Source organism: Heliangelus exortis, chromosome 19, assembly GCF_036169615.1.
Source record: "Heliangelus exortis chromosome 19, bHelExo1.hap1, whole genome shotgun sequence".
Classification (NCBI taxonomy): Eukaryota; Metazoa; Chordata; class Aves; order Apodiformes; family Trochilidae; genus Heliangelus; species Heliangelus exortis.
In genome coordinates, this window is record NC_092440.1 from 8,553,804 (window position 1) to 8,569,856 (window position 16,053).

Consider the following 16,053-nt stretch of genomic DNA (forward strand, 5'->3'; position numbering starts at 1 on the left):
ATAAATCTATGGGAAAGTAAATTTCTATGCTTGGTTTTCTTCATGTGCACTGGAATAATTTTTCTTTCGAACTAAACTCTGATTTATAATCCATAGTCAATTTAAAAGAGTGGCTCTTGAGTATAAAGTTTCATAAACAAGAAATTGTGTATCACATTTTATTTAGCTCAGTATTAATATTTAGGAAGTACAAAACCCAAACCTAATGTAAAATTAATAGTTGAAGTTCTGTTTTGATGTGGCAAAACTTTTTTTGTCTAATGATATTCTATTTATCTTCCCCAAGAACTTTGTCTTAGACTTGGAGGAATTGTTTCTTTACAGAAATTACCAGCATGTTTATAGCTGTTACTGATCAGAGTATGGTCAGAAAAACAATGAACAAAACAGTTTCAAACTGCTAGACACTAATTAGCTTATTCTCACCTATATATTTAGGAACAGAAAGAAAAGATCACATTTAATTTTTCACAGAGAAATTAAGAATCATACTTTATATATTCAATTAACCCTTCTCAAGCACTTGTCAGAGGAGGTAAACATTACCTGAAAAAAAAGCTTCTTTAACAGCAATAATTCCCTCAGTTATTTGAAAAACTTTTTTCTTATGACGTTTGATAAAAGAGAACCTACTCATTGCTGGGATTATTTTTTTGCATCAGGTTGTTTATGCATTTGTTTATTTGAATACAGACTTGAGAATTCAAACAAGTGTTCACTGTCCACCATAGAGTATTTTTAGTAGGATTTCTCAGTATCACAATTAGGAATTCAATTGTTTTTCAAACTAGTGCTTCTGACTGAGTCATGTTCCAGACAATCAGCTTAATACCTAATCAAAGTGAGTTGTCAGAGTAAGTGCTAGGAGCTTTCTGAAAATCAGGCCTTTTAAAAATGAGTGTTAATATTGTGAGACTTGTTATAACTATGTCTGTCTGTTTCATTCAGAGACTTTGACTGAAGTTAAATACGGGAAAGTCATGATGGCAGCTACCTCTGAGGGAAGCAGTGAGGAAAATCTGTGAGGAAATTAGTACAAGCAAGTTAGGTAAATAGGGAAGGACATTCATGATATATGGAAAATGATAAACTTGCAGCAGAGGTAAAGGATGGCAGTAAATTCCTGCAGGGAAGTAAAGGACTTACTGAATAAGATGCAAATAAGTGTAAGGGAACCTCTTAAATCTGATTTAAATACCAAGAACAATTTCCAGGAGATGGTTGGGTATTGTAACAAGCCCATATAAATGAGATGACAATCCAGAAAAAAAGTTAAGTAGATCTGTCAGAAGTATCAGGATGCTAAGGTCTTTTATACACAACACAAAATAATATAACAGAACTGAACCAATGTAGAAAAAATGGTACAGGCTTCATCATAGCTTTGGTGATATGGCAAGGACTTAATGTGGGATATTTAATGGCACAGGGGGAGCTGAGACAAAGGATTCAAGACAGTCTTCTTTTCCTCCTTTTCAGGTATTTTTTCTGCCAACTTGTTATGTCTCCTTCCTTTCCTAATCCATTTGCCTGAGGAAGTAGAAGGAGCAGTTATTTAAATTATTACATAGAGCTAAAATACATATCTATAAAAATTAATATTGTGTAAATATGTATACATAAAATTAAAATTTTGTAAATTACTGTGATAAGCAAGTTATTTAGACAGCCTATAGAAATGTCAAAAATACAATTAAAGAAGGTAAGGAAAACATTGTGTGAGATGAGTAGTGTAATGAATTTCTCCATGTATTCTTCATCATTGCATTAATGATGATAATGCATTAATGATATCATAATGAGGACTATAATTTTGGATAATGTTTCTTAGAGATTTAATTTTACTGCAGATGAACATACTTGTTCTCCTGTGCTTAACAGAATGTGGAGTACCAAATGCTCTGTGACTCTTAATATTTTTGTTTATTGCAAATATTAGTAGATACTTTGTTTTCAGAAAAGCATTCCCATCTTTCTTTACAAAAGGTATTGCACTTCTAGAAAACGTGCAATTTTCTTCATATTGAATCTAAAGGAAATTTTCACACAATGCTTTAAAGTGTTGTTTCAATTATGCTTCCAAGCATGTTCATGCAATCAAACACCTGGACAGTAGAGGCACTTCGGCACTTGGCTATTATTCTTCTCCCTGGGGATATGGTACCTAAATGCCTCTGTGGATTGGCCTTAAGTCTTGTTTAAGGCTCTTTGGAACCAATAATTTCTATAGATTGCCCTGCAAAACCATGGGGGGTTAAGTCTTGAGTTGCAGACAAGGAACTTGGGACCTCAGGCTACACCGGCCCCTTGAGGTCACTGCTGGAAAAAAGGGGCTGCAGCCTTAAGAAAACTGAATTCTTTTTTTACTTCTCATCTTACACATACCAAGGAAGAGAAGTGGTATTCAGTGACATTGCCATGGATTACTCTCAACTTTAGGATGTTACTTTCATCCTGTCTTGGGCAAGGATTTTTTGGGCATGAAAGTTTGAGTTAAAATAAGACCTGACCTTATTACCATATTTACAGCTCCCACTAGATACGTTCACATTACCTACTTGTTCTGAATTTCCAGAGGGAGAAGTGCTGTGTTTTCTGGTTTCCTTGGGTGTGATAAATCCAAGAAAGCTGTAGTCTGAAAACAGACTTTCAGAAAAGATGTTACAGTCCTCTGTTAATACTTCAGGTTGTTTTAGGAAAAAACCAATTTAGACTTATTTCTCGTATCTAAAAGCTAATTATTCTATCACTGAATTTCTTTACTCTGCATTTTTTATATTAGTGAGAATCTTGTTGTATATGATCTGCAGGAGAGAGGCTTGCTCAGATCACATGTAGTCATTAATTCTGTGATTTTTGCCTCAATCAGTTTCATATTTCCCACAAGTAATTTTTATTTTTTTTACACTGAAAATGACCAGTTCTATAAAAAACGTTGCAATTATAGTGAAATGTGGAAACTGAAGTGCCTCAAACCCAGCAGGAGTTTTAATCATTTCACAAATTAACTTTGTGAACACAGATTTAGTAAAAGCTGTTTTCTCATGAGCAAGGATCAAACAGGTCTGGTAATGCTTGTAAGAGAAAAATAGCAGCTTCTTCCATGGGCTGTGAGAAACGAAGCAGTTGAAGCTGCCTCTGAACCAGAAAGTCAATTTTATGTGTATCAGAAAAAAACAGTGCATGATTTTTCACCAGTATATTGTTATTGGGGCTGGCATTATCACAGCAGCCTTTGTTCATCTCCACTGCCTGCCAAATGTCTCCCTGAGGTATTGTGACCTTCAGAGTGACAACAGAACAACCCTATTAGACACTGAAGGTGATGCAGTTGTTCTCAGAATGCTTATGAAGGAATTTTCTTCTTTCTGCAGACTTTTAACACTGTTTAGTACAAAAGGTTAATTGTGAGAGAGTTCCTATCTGCCTGTTTTGACTTTGCAGCTCTTGTAAAAATAGATGATGGGGAATAATTGTGATGATCTTTAGACCTCAATTTTAAAGATTTTGTTAAACTTTAGACAATGTAATTTCTTCTAAGCTTCTTTTTAACATCTGTTTGTTAAACAAGTATTTATCTGCTTATAGAGTAATGCATCTGATAGAAGGTGTCTAGTCTGAAGTGTTACTTCTCTGACAGTTTAAAGTCAGAAGTTATCCAATTAATAGCTTTCTTAAAAATATTGGGGGTAAAATAATGCACTGAATTATTAATATTTAGATATAAATTATAGTATAAAGGTTAAAAAGTGTGTATCATAAAAGTCCACCTCCGAGTAAATTAAAAAGTTCTTACAGAGTAATCCTTTTAAAATATGGCACATAACTGGCAGCAACCCAAAAAGGAAAAAAATATTAAAGAAAAAAGGCTCGTGACCTAGTTTTTCCTTGGTCAAATTTCAGTAATCACATTATCTTGCTTTTGCTTTTGGGTGCATGTTTTTAATCAAGTATAGAGGAAAGCAAGAGAAATAGAAAGTTTTAAAAAAAACAACAAAATCACTAATTATGAGGACCAGAGCAGCTGAATAAAAGGAAGCATCCCAAGCATAGAAGAGGATGAAATTGGTAGTTTGCACCAAAAGGGATGTAATTTTGAGAAACCTTCTAAAATATGACTTGTTGAAAGAAGATGCACAGTCAGTTTGTGGAATGCTCAGTGCTGGCCATTGCCATAGCTGAGTGTGTATCAGGGCTGCTAGAGATGAAGTGCTAGATAGGAGGAGAAAAAATATAGACTGCATGATGTTTCTGAAATCTTTTTCAGCCCTATTGCTATGATGCTGTACCCCCATAATCCTAATTTTCTGCCTGAATACAATTTATATAATTTTATTCATTCTCTTCTGTAGATAATCAGTGGAAAAAAGACATTTTACACATGCTTCATCTGTATATTCAGAGCAATATTTTTTGGTAGAGCATTTCTTCATCTTCATAGAATATTTCAGACTAAAACCACTTAACACAGTTCTACCTGACAATAAACAGAAGTAGAGTTAGCACTGTAACCATGGCAAAAACCTCTCACTTTGGGTATAACATACGTGTTGTCTGATATTCAGTCTCTTCAGGTAAGAAGACTTATTCACAAGTGGCATTCTATGAAACTCACCTGTCACTACATTTAAAGTAATGCATACGGAGTGCAATATATTTAGTTAACTTGTTTTCTGCATGTGGCTTTTGTTCCTCAAATTATTTGTATCAAATCGCTTTCCCCTTCTGTTTATATGTGATACTCCACTATTCAATTCTTCTGAATGCTTGTTAAAAAAGAAAGCTAAAAAATAATTGATATTGAAATGCAAATACAATGCAAGCAGCCTCCCTCCATTGCATTAAGATATATTGAAAATGATCATTTTATACCATTCTGTGCTCTGAATGTGCACCCAAAATAAATACAGTCCATCACTAATACTTTTCATCTCATAATGGGCCATTAGTGTGCTGTCTTCATACAGCAAATAATAGCTGGAAGCAAACAGCTAGAACAGACTGACTAACAGAACACACATAGAATTAGACAGGAGGCAGAGGTTTGGCTGTGTTTGCACTTACTCTGTATTCACTGGCTTCTAGGGAGCAATTCTGTTATTCTTACCAATCTGCCTAAAATACAGCACAGTGGAATTACAATAAAAGTAGCAAATGCTGTTACAAGAAAGTCATAGCAGCAGAAGATATATGTGATGCTTAAGCATTTAGGGCCTGTTGAAATTCTTTAAAGAAGTCACTTTTAGTGGAAAATTCTTATTCAGTGAAATGGAAGCCTTCTGTTAACTCCAACAGGTCAAGTCTGCTGGAAGAAATCCTTCCAGCAAGCCATTTCTGAGCCACCCATTCCCTTGGACCCTGTGCTTGATTGGTGCTCTGGAGCTTGGTTGGGACTCATCACCGCCAGCCCTCTCAGGGGTACTCTGAACTCTCCTTGTCATGCCAGAAATATTAGCAAATCTCACTTTACCCTCTTCCAAATAAAAATGTGTCTTATTGAAATAAAAACACATTCAAAGAAGATGGAAATGTATGTGTACCCATTAAGGGGGGATAGATAAGTGTGCAGAGAGATTCTGCTACCCACAGGTGTACCTACACTGCTTTCTATTCAGCTGTTGCAGAGAGAACCCAGGTTAATTAAAACTTTTTTTCCTTGTTAAAGAAAAACCAATTAATTTGAAGTTTCATTAGATTCTGAAGACAGAAATCAATGGCTCCCTAATGGAAAAAAGAGATCAGTGGAAGGTTACTTTTCTGACACTCCTCTATCAGGGGCTGAAGACTCTTTCAGTGGAGGCTGAGTTTACATGCTTGAAAGTCTGTCCTCCTTGTCTTGGTCAGCAGTTTGAGAAAGGTGATCAAAGATCTTCGTGCTGGAAATGATGGCTACTGCTTGACTGCTTGCAAACAGTGGACTGACAATGTGCAGTGGGATGTGCAACGCTGAGACACTCTAAATAGGAATTGAATTTCCCTTGGTAATTCAGATATGCACAGCAGACTTGGAGTAGGATGGCAAGTTGTATCTCTGCAAAAGTGGCAATGATCATGTGTATGCAAATGTCCTCCTAACACTTCAGCTAGCACATTATATTCCGCTTTGTGTTTATGTGGAAAGGTGGGCAAGGCTTCTATTTCATTTGAGAAAGTATTTAATTTATCTTTAACCTGTCATTTAACCCTTTAGACTAGAATATTTAATGTGATTTTTCAGAGTAAATCATTAGCAGAACAGGCATAATGACTAAACCAAGGATGTGGATATCAGGTTTGAAAGATCTGGATGTGCAGGACTGACATGCTCTCGGTGTAGTTTTGAACATCTGTTCATATGATACCTCAAACATCATTAATAGGCCCCAGATTTTCATTAGGCTTTGATTTTTCATTGATTGTCACTGTTTAGCAAAAAAAATCAAGTTATTGTCTCTCATGAATTATTAGGAGGCATTAAAGGTAACTGTAATAGTGAAACAAAATGAAATCTTTAATGACAGTGAGAGAGGTGACAATTTCCAACACATCAAATGGCCAAAAAAATGAATTAATTTTAATTGCAGACTACTAGAAGACTTCAATGAAGGGGGAAGGCAGCCAAATTACTCAGGAGTCAGGAATGCCCCCAGACTTGCCCAAGATCAGTGCTTGGCACACGTGCCAGTGTCCTCTTTTCATTCCAGGTTTCCTCTGTTGTAGTTAATAGCTTTTCTACAGCACCAGACTTCTTTCTTGTAGACCAATCTTTATTGTTTTACTCTCTCATGCTGAAGTCTCCTAAGGTAATTGGGAACTATTCTAATTAAGTTCTGTTAATTTGAAGAGGAAGGGCCATTATACACTTTAGATGGGAAATGCAGTATAAGGGTCGATTATTGTAATGAAGATTATTAAGCATTTCAGGCTATCTGTTCTATTGACAACCTATTTGCAATCATTATTTTTATATGAATATTCATAAGGATCATAGAGATATAAAGTATGATACTTGGCAATATTTATGCAATTGAATAGACATTTAAATTCTGCTAGTAGTAGTGGAAATTAAAATCTTTAGACTAATTAGAAGAATGCAATACTTTATTAATCCCCAGAGTCCTTACATCAATCCCTGTAGCTATATGTACTCTTTAGATGTTTCAAAGGTATTCACCTGTGCCCTTGAATTAGAGAATAGTTTAAACATAGTGTAAAATAGCACAACTTCTTTAAAACTGAAAATGTTTTAATAAATTTTTATATAAATATCCATACTGATGCCTTAATATCACAGAAGTACAAGTGTTGTTTTTCATAAAATCACAAAATTTGATAGCTTTTCATTGTCATAAAAGGTATCCCACTTGAATAAACTGAAAAGAGTACAGAAGATTAGGCCTATGCTTGCTTCATAGATAGAAATTTAATTTGAATAAGTAATTATTCCTTAATTTCTGAAAAAGCCAGAATTTGGGTTTCTCTTGAGTTATTTTCTAGCTATTTGGAGCCTTTTCAGTCTTTGCTCAGGGCTTCAGTGAGTGGTGGGTTTTTGTAGTCTTTTAATAAACCAAACTCATTTCAGCTTCATGGTTGTCTGCTGCTTTCATGAAAAAAAATCAGGCTGCTTGCTCTGCTCTCAAGTTTTTCCCACTTTGCAACTACTTCAGAGAAATGGGAGATTTGCAGTAGAATTTTTCCTCAAATTAGACTGAATTTGTTGAATTTTTTTTGTTCTATAGCCATTGTCAAAAAGGGAAAAGAAAGGCAACAGTAAAACTGACCTAAAATATTCCTATTTTATTTGAACAGACAAAACTACTGCATTCATTTCAACTATACTTCAGAGTGGCTGTTCACCCTTCACATAGCCCTGAGAGTCCATTTATTCCACACATTAGTTCCACACTTGACATTTTAGCACAGTGTCTTTGATTTTAATGGGTTTTACGAACTTCATTATGATTAGAGAGAAATGCTTCATTCAGGGAAGGAGACACCAATCACCTACATGAAGAACAGAAACATAGATTGCAAAATGTTAAAATTAAAGTGACTGGAACTCAAGACAAAATACCTGTAGAATTCCCATCTCTTAAGCTACTTTTACCATGTAAGTCCAGAAACTATACTATACTATACAGGAGAGGTGCCTGAGGACTGGAGGATAGCAAATGTCACTCCAGTCTACAAGAAGGGCAAGAAGGAGGACCCGGGTAACTATAGACCGGTCAGCCTCACCTTCATCCCTGGAAAGGTGATGGAACAACTTGTTCTTGTCACTATCTCCAGGCATATCAAGGACATGGGGGTCATCAAGAGCAGTCAGCATGGTTTTATCAAGGGTAAATCATGTTTGACTAACCTCATAGCCTTCTATGAGGAAATTACTAGGGGGATAGATGATGGAAGAGCGGTAGATGTGGTTTATCTTGATTTCAGTAAAGCATTTGACACCGTCTCTCACAGCATCCTTGTAGATAAGTTGATCAAGTATGGGTTTGGTGATCAGGTAGTGAGGTGGATCAGGAACTGGTTGAAAGGAAGGAGTCAGAGAGTTGTAGTCAATGGGGCAGAATCTGGTTGGAGGTGTGTGACTAGTGGAGTCCCTCAGGGGTCGGTACTGGGACCGGTGTTGTTCAATATCTTCATCAACGACTTGGATGAGGGTATAGAATGTACCCTCAGCAAGTTTGCTGATGACACTAAGCTGGGAGGAGTGGCTGACACACCAGAAGGCTGTGCTGCCATTCAGAGAGACTTAGACAGGCTGGAGAGTTGGGCAGGGAGGAACATGATGAAATTCAACAAGGGGAAGTGTAGAGTTTTGCATTTGGGGAAGAACAACACGATGTCCCAGTATAGGTTGGGGGCTGACCTGCTGGAGAGCAGTGTAGGTGAAAGAGACCTGGGGGTCCTGGTAGACAAGAAGATGACCATGAGCCAGCAGTGTTCCCTTGTGGCCAAGAAGGCCAATGGCATCCTGGGGTGCATTAGAAAGGGTGTGGTTAGTAGGTCAAGAGAGGTTCTCCTCCCCCTCTATTCTGCATTGGTGAGGCCGCACCTGGAGTATTGTGTCCAGTTCTGGGCCCCTCAGTTCAAGAAGGACAGGGAAGTGCTTGAAAGAGTCCAGCGCAGAGCTACTAAGATGATTAAGGGAGTGGAACATCTCCCTTATGAGGAAAGGCTGAGGGAGCTGGGTCTCTTTAGTTTGGAGAAAAGGAGACTGAGGGGTGACCTCATCAATGTTTTCAAATACGTAAGGGGTGAGTGTCAGGGAGATGGAGTTAGGCTTTTCTCAGTGGTGACCAGTGATAGGACAAGGGATAATGGGTGTAAATTGGAGCATAGGAGGTTCAAGTTGAATATCTGAAAAAATTTTTTTACTGTAAGGGTGACGGAGCCCTGGAACAGGCTGCCCAGGGGGGTTGTGGAGTCTCCTTCACTGGAGACATTCAAAACCCACCTGGACACGTTCCTAGGCGATGTACTCTAGGTGGCCCTGCTCTGGCAGGGGGGGTTGGACTAGATGATCTTTCGAGGTCCCTTCCAACCTCTAGGATTCTATGATTCTATGATTCTATGATTCTATGATACTGCTGCTGTGATACTCTCATTTATTTTTTTTATGTTCTGCACCATTAAGAAAAACATTCCCCTCATGGTTATTACAAATAACAGTCTTTAGCATTTTTTGAGGACAATTCTATGAAGTTGGAAGGGTCTGAAATCACTGCAAATGTTCTGAGTTAAAGAAATTCCCATGTAGCACTTTGATGTTTCCAGCTTTTCCCTTTGTAAGATCTGTTGCTGTTTGAATGTCAGCTACATGTGGCTAATGGCCAAAATAATATTTTTCAACAGCACACATAAGAGTTGTGCTATTGATTTCCCTTAACAACGTTCCCCACTAATAAGAGTTAGACCAAAGCGTCCTTTGTATAACACAAAAAAATCAGGAAATTTGGAAAAATATTTTTCATTTGTCTGAGTGTATTTAAAGCGACTCAGCCACCCAGAATGACTTGAGTATCTGATGTTTGGGGTGTTTCATGAGAGGTTTTTTCCATCTGCAAGAAGTTACATAGAATCAAGGTTGTGTGAGGTATTGAATAAAATCTAATTTTAGGCAGTCAGACTTCAAAGAGTGTTTTACATAAATTCCTTACACATAGAGAGGCTCCTGCTGAGTTAAACTCCTTCTCTGGCTCATTGTCTGTAGACAAAATCAGGAGTCTATGGAGTTCAGCTTTCTGAAATTCAATTTGTATTTAAAAACAGATGATAGCCAAGCTTGCTAAATAATAATAATTCACTGAAAGACAGAAGTGACTCAAAAATTAACTTATTTTTCAAAGCTTGGCTCTTCTATGAACTGTACACATTTAAGAATAAAATAATAAAACTTAGCTTTAAAATTGTGTCCTTTGGATTAATTTATTAATTATAATTGAGCTTGATTTTCCTCTTTCTCTAGGGTAACTTGCTCTGTACAAGACCTTTTCAATGATACCATTTAAATTTTGTTGAAAGAGGAAAATGCTTAAGGCTAGATTTACAAAGAATGAGTCATCTCTCACTTGGTGTTCCTGCAATTTAGCAGACAAGACAGCCTCAAAAGAAAACTGAGTCAATATTATTGGCATCCCTATTTCATAAAGGGGAATTGAAACACAGTGGTTGTCCAAAGGTCATTCTTGATGTCTGTGGAGGGTTTGATAATTGCTTTAAATCTTAATACCAGTCCACTAAGTGACAGGTAGCTTTTTCTAGTATTCATTTAACTCTACTTCCCTTTTTAACAATTACTTGGGTTCTTTGTCATGTGATTTTGATATAATTTAATTAACTGCTTCACATTTTGAATACTTGCTGAACAATAAACCTTCTTTGGGGTTTCTTTCAGAAGAGAAATTATAGACAGAGAGATAAAAATGGAGATGAGGTTTAAGTGACTCAGAAATGGTATTTCTGTTTCATCTTTCATACGTAGGCTTTTCCTTTCCATGAGTATTTTATACATATGTATATGTGTCCTGACAGTGTTCATGTATGTATGAATGTATGTGCTGTTATTTTTTGCTGTGTAATATTGGCTGACAAATGTGCCATTGGCTTGTAGAACTGCTATTTATCTTTTGTCATGCAGCTTGGGACTTGTACCTAGCTAAGGCCTTTTTTGCCTGGCAAAATACCAGTTCGAAGTAAAAGAATATTTGCTTCCACAAAGAGGTTAAAGTAACACGAGTATAAAATGAATAACACAAAAAGATGCAGACAGATAATGTGTCTGGGTGTCTACCAGTCAGCTTGCCATTGATCTGAAGCCAGCTGTATATAATAACAAGCTGTATTTGAGAAATTGAATGTTGTATTCTAAATTTATAACCTTTCATAGCTCTGCTGGAGCAGATGAGGGACCAGGTAACAAAAGCAAAACATCCTCTTTTCCCTTTCTTTTTTGCAGGACTAATTGTTTACCTGCCCATAGCAAGATTTCCTCCACACTGGTTCACCTGGACCTGGTGAGAACATGAATCCTTACTCAAGCCTTTTTTAATCACTCTTCTCCCTGTATGAAATTCAGCTGAAGTCTGGAAGAAGAAAAAGATCAATAGTTCCATGCTGTGCTAGTTTATACCAGGAGAAAAGAAACTTTGCAGACATGGTGTTTATTCAGTTCTTTTACATCATTGCCAGGGTTGAACACAGTAAAACATACAAGCTGAGCAAGTAAATTAATGAATAGTGTCATTGTTGTTTTGGTAATTTAGTAATTTAATATAAGATGAAGAGTGGGTGATGACTGTGAAGTGATTGATTTCTGATGCCCACCCACAAATTAGCATTCCTTGTGCTTTCTGTTTTGCATGTAATTTTGCACTTCAACTGAGAATTATAAACTGTAATTGGCTCACAACTGAAAATACAAAACTTGGACACAATTTGCCACAGACTGCCTATTTTCAAATCAGAATTTTAAAACCAATAGCATGGCATGTGCATGTGGCAGTACTTTTCTACCTACATGTGTATATTTATGTATGTATATATATAAAGATGTTATGAATACATGAGGTTGTCTGGTTGTCTTGGTTTTGGCATCTTTATTTTTGATTTTGCTCTCTGATTGCCTTTGGAGTATCTGCAAGGTTTTCTTGCATTTGCGGGGAATTTACATTTTAAATTGCAATTACATGTGTTGTGCTCTCTTTCCACTACTCTAATTTCTAAATGTCATTTTGATTGCTAGCAATTTTTGACACAAGTTAAATTACTTTTTTTCTTTCTAGCTACGTAGCTTCAGTTTTCCCCCCAAAATCTGTTTTAGGGATATTCTTTCCCTGTCTGTAGTCAAGTATTTAATCTTCAGTTGTACCCCTCACTTGCACATTAGTTTGTTTAATTATTTCTCCTTTTTAATCCTTATACTTCAAGAGAAACGGGAAGACCCATGCTATCTGAATTCTCCACATTGTGAAGTTCATTTTAATTGATGCAGTTCTTCACTGAAAAACAGCCAGGGTTTTTTTCCAGCTCTTGCTCCTCCCCAAGGTGAGCTGGAGGGGACGGACATCATCCCTTGCTACCACCAGGAGATAGGGGCAGGCCCTGCAGCCTGGCCCTCCTGCAGGGAGCCCGACAGAGCACCAGCCTCCAGCCCAACTCTTTAATCTTTGAACCCTCTAATTTGAATTTCTGTGTAATGTTTATTCCTGGCCATCATTGCTCACAGGCACTTTGATCCTTGAAAAACCTCTTGAGAAAAAGCAATGCAAAGAACACCATCACAGTCACTATCTCTGTTCCTTAATGACATTGAACAGCCTCAGTAAAATTAAACAAGTGTCTTGCACAATTTAGTTACTTCCAGGCAAGGCTCCAAAAGATAGAGTTCATGTCAGAAACTGCTGGCTTGTAGCCACCTTCCTTGTTAATGTTGCCTTCTTGCCACTCTTTGTCTACCTGCTTAGAATTTCATTTATATGGAAGGTAGAGCATGACACAGAACTCTATGATAAATAATTCTTGGAGGAATGTGAGCATTTTCTCACTTTTTTCCCCAAGTGCACACTCATACAAATGCCCAGGTGTAGGCATTATCAAGGTTGGTATCTACTCTGCTCAGTGTGAGTGTGATTGCCAATTGTGTCCTGATGAAATTCTTGTGATTTCGCCTCTAAAAAAATTCCTAGTTTGGAAACTTTAATGCATAGATTGGATCAAATAGAATTTTGTTTAGTGTTCTGAAATTGTGCTGTTGATGATGGTGTGGAGACATCCTTTTTTACACACAGTGAATTACAAAAATTTACAGAACAAAATGCTCTTTCTATTGGAGAATCAGAGACAAGGAGGGCAGGAAGACATGTCAAGTTTTTATCCCAAAAAACTCAGATTTATGCTATTTATGAATATAGCTGTTACAGTAACAATTTATCTTCTACTGGATTTAATAATTCTCTCCAATGTAGTTAAAATACCCCCCCAATATTTTATAGCCATGATCAGGAGCTGATTCTGTGCACAGAGTTGCATTTGTGATTGGACAGCTTTTAATATCAATTTCCTATTCATTTGTTGGATTTCAGAAAAAATCAGCTTGCAGGAAAGACTTTGATTATTCTTCTCAGCTCTATAATGTTTGCTTATAGTCTCATTCAGTTGAAGACAATATCTGTTTCCTTTACAAATAAGGGAGAGAGAAGTGGCTTGTGTAAGAGTTCTCTTGTCCTAGATATAATTGAATCCTAAAGCTGTAAATATATTTAGATAAACAATTTAGTTTTATAACTATGTATTTAGCTTTGACTCTTATACTTGGTTATTGATTTTCTGCATGACCTGTAAGGCAGTGTTCAGTGGGGGAATGAGTTTCAGAATCTGGCTATTGAATTAAAAAAATTCACTTTACGTGGGTGGGAAAGGAAAAAATAAAGTTGTTCATGCTTGATAAAAAATGGGGTTAAGGAGTATTAGTTGTTTACACAATGCACAATTGCACAATGTATTAGGAGACATTGCAGTTCTTTTTGATTAATAGTTCCTACTTGATTTTTCACTGCCTTTGGGGATTCCTGTGTTGTATCTGCTGGGACTGCTCAGTGCCAGCTGAGCAAAGCAGAGCATGAACCACAGGACCCAGGTCCCTTCATCAGAGCTGAACAGGCAGCACTGCAAGCTTAACACCAGGCAGATGTACAGCTCACCTGAGCTGGCAAATAGCAGAGGCAGCAGAATGCTGGGAACAAAGCACCTGGAATAAGGACTTCAGGCATTTGCTGTCACTAGAGAGAGACCACTTCATACTTCTCATGGGTGTCAAGTGACTAACACAACAACCACCTTATCTCAGACATGTATGTGTATGTATATGTATGCCTATTACTGTCTAGGACATACAGATATTCCAAAATTTCCTTTATTTTTTTTTTATACTGTTGCTGCCTTCCTAACTGGAGCTTTTCAGTAGAATCCCAGATGATATTGAAGAATCATTTACTCCATTAAAACCCAGAACCTGCTAATATTATTAATACTGCTGATGTTATCTTTCTTTGGACTGGCTGCTTGGCAGTGCTGGGGGTGCTGTCCCAGATCCAGCTGCTTAGCAACTTTTCTTGCAAAGTGTTAGATTGGAGCTCTTGGCTAGCACCTCTTCTTATCTGGGTTTTCTTTATTCTATTGCCAGATCATGCATTAAAATCTGTTTAATCCCTTTTACCTTCAGGAATGCTGGCAAGGGTGGGTGTCACCTGACAGGTCTGACTTTCACTATCTGTTCATTTTAATGTATATTTTTACTTTTTTCTGTTTCATTTATTTTTTTCTCTTTTTTTAATAAACATGAAAGAGTTCTCTTACTCTATTAATATGCCTAACAGGAGCTGTTTCCTCAGGCATGTTTTTATTTTAATAGAGCAATTTGGAGTATTTTTAAGAACATATGCGTTTACATTGATTTATTCTTTCACCATGGCACTATTTAAGGCACCTAAATGAGAGCCTAAGATGTATTTTTCTTGTATTCTCTGAGACAGTACTCTAACATATACACTTCAATTTCTCTCAGGTGGAAAAGGCTTTGTCTGACATCTCTTTGCAAGCTCACATATTTCCTTTCTCTAATTTTACCACTATGGTGATTAATGTACTTTCTGAATCAGTTTGCCAAATGAATCTCCAGAGGAGAACCCAAATAAGAAATATTTCATAATCTGAACAGCTGAGGTTCCACACTGGCCAGGTGTGCAGAGAGCATGCATACTGCTTTGTCATTCCTACTTATCAATGAGAAACTGAGGCACAGAGAAGAGAGTTTGTGACTTGTTCAAGGCAAAAATAAGCTTGCTGTAAAACTAGCAACATCATCAGTTCCCCCAAAATTTCCTCACTTTCTATGATTAATTCCTAATTTCTTATTTTTATTCAAAAAATTCTATGTATCAATCAAACGCTGACTTTATGTTTCAAGTGTTTCTTTACTTTTGAGCACATGTTTTGGGATTAAACAGCAGACAGCACTGCAGGCTCCTAATTGCCCTAGCAGGTGAGCTGACAGTAATTCCCAGAGTTTCCAGAACTCACTCTTGCTTTAAGATCTCCTCCCTTATGCTCCCTCTGCAGCTGCAGAATACCCTTTTTTTTTTTTTTCTATTTTTCATTACCATGACATCTCACTGAAGGCAGAGAGGTGACGTTGCAACTAATGCTGCTGTGAGAATTATCTGGCAACTGAGAGACAAATAACCCCATCACTCTCTTCCTGGGTGGAACAATCTTCCAGCACTGCAGGAGAAAAAGTCTCTCATGTAGATCTGAGAGGAGCTGGGAGGTCTGCTCTCCTGTATGTACCCACAAATGTGCACAACAGTTTCAGCAGGGAGGGATGAGACAGAATATACCTTTGGAATTCACTGGCCAGGTGCAAAATGAATGGAAGAAACTTGGAATGCAAAATGAATTGTTTCAGAACAGGTATAGAAAAAGAAGACAGCTGATGATAAATGCTTCTGTTCTGTAAGTGCAATGGTTTTTGTCACCTCCGTGTTTTCAGCTCTCAGAAGCTCAGGAGAA

The 16,053-nt window shown here is 37.1% G+C and overlaps 1 long non-coding RNA gene across 1 annotated transcript in view; it reads left to right on the plus strand.

Annotated features, from left to right (window-relative positions):
• The first annotated feature begins 11,440 nt into the window (after positions 1–11,440).
• Positions 11,441–16,053, plus strand: part of LOC139805027 (uncharacterized) — a 69,005-nt gene continuing 64,392 nt past the window's right edge. Inside the window, exon 1 of the long non-coding RNA XR_011729652.1 lies at positions 11,441–11,501. This is a non-coding gene — a long non-coding RNA (uncharacterized lncRNA). The remainder of the gene's footprint in view (positions 11,502–16,053) is intronic.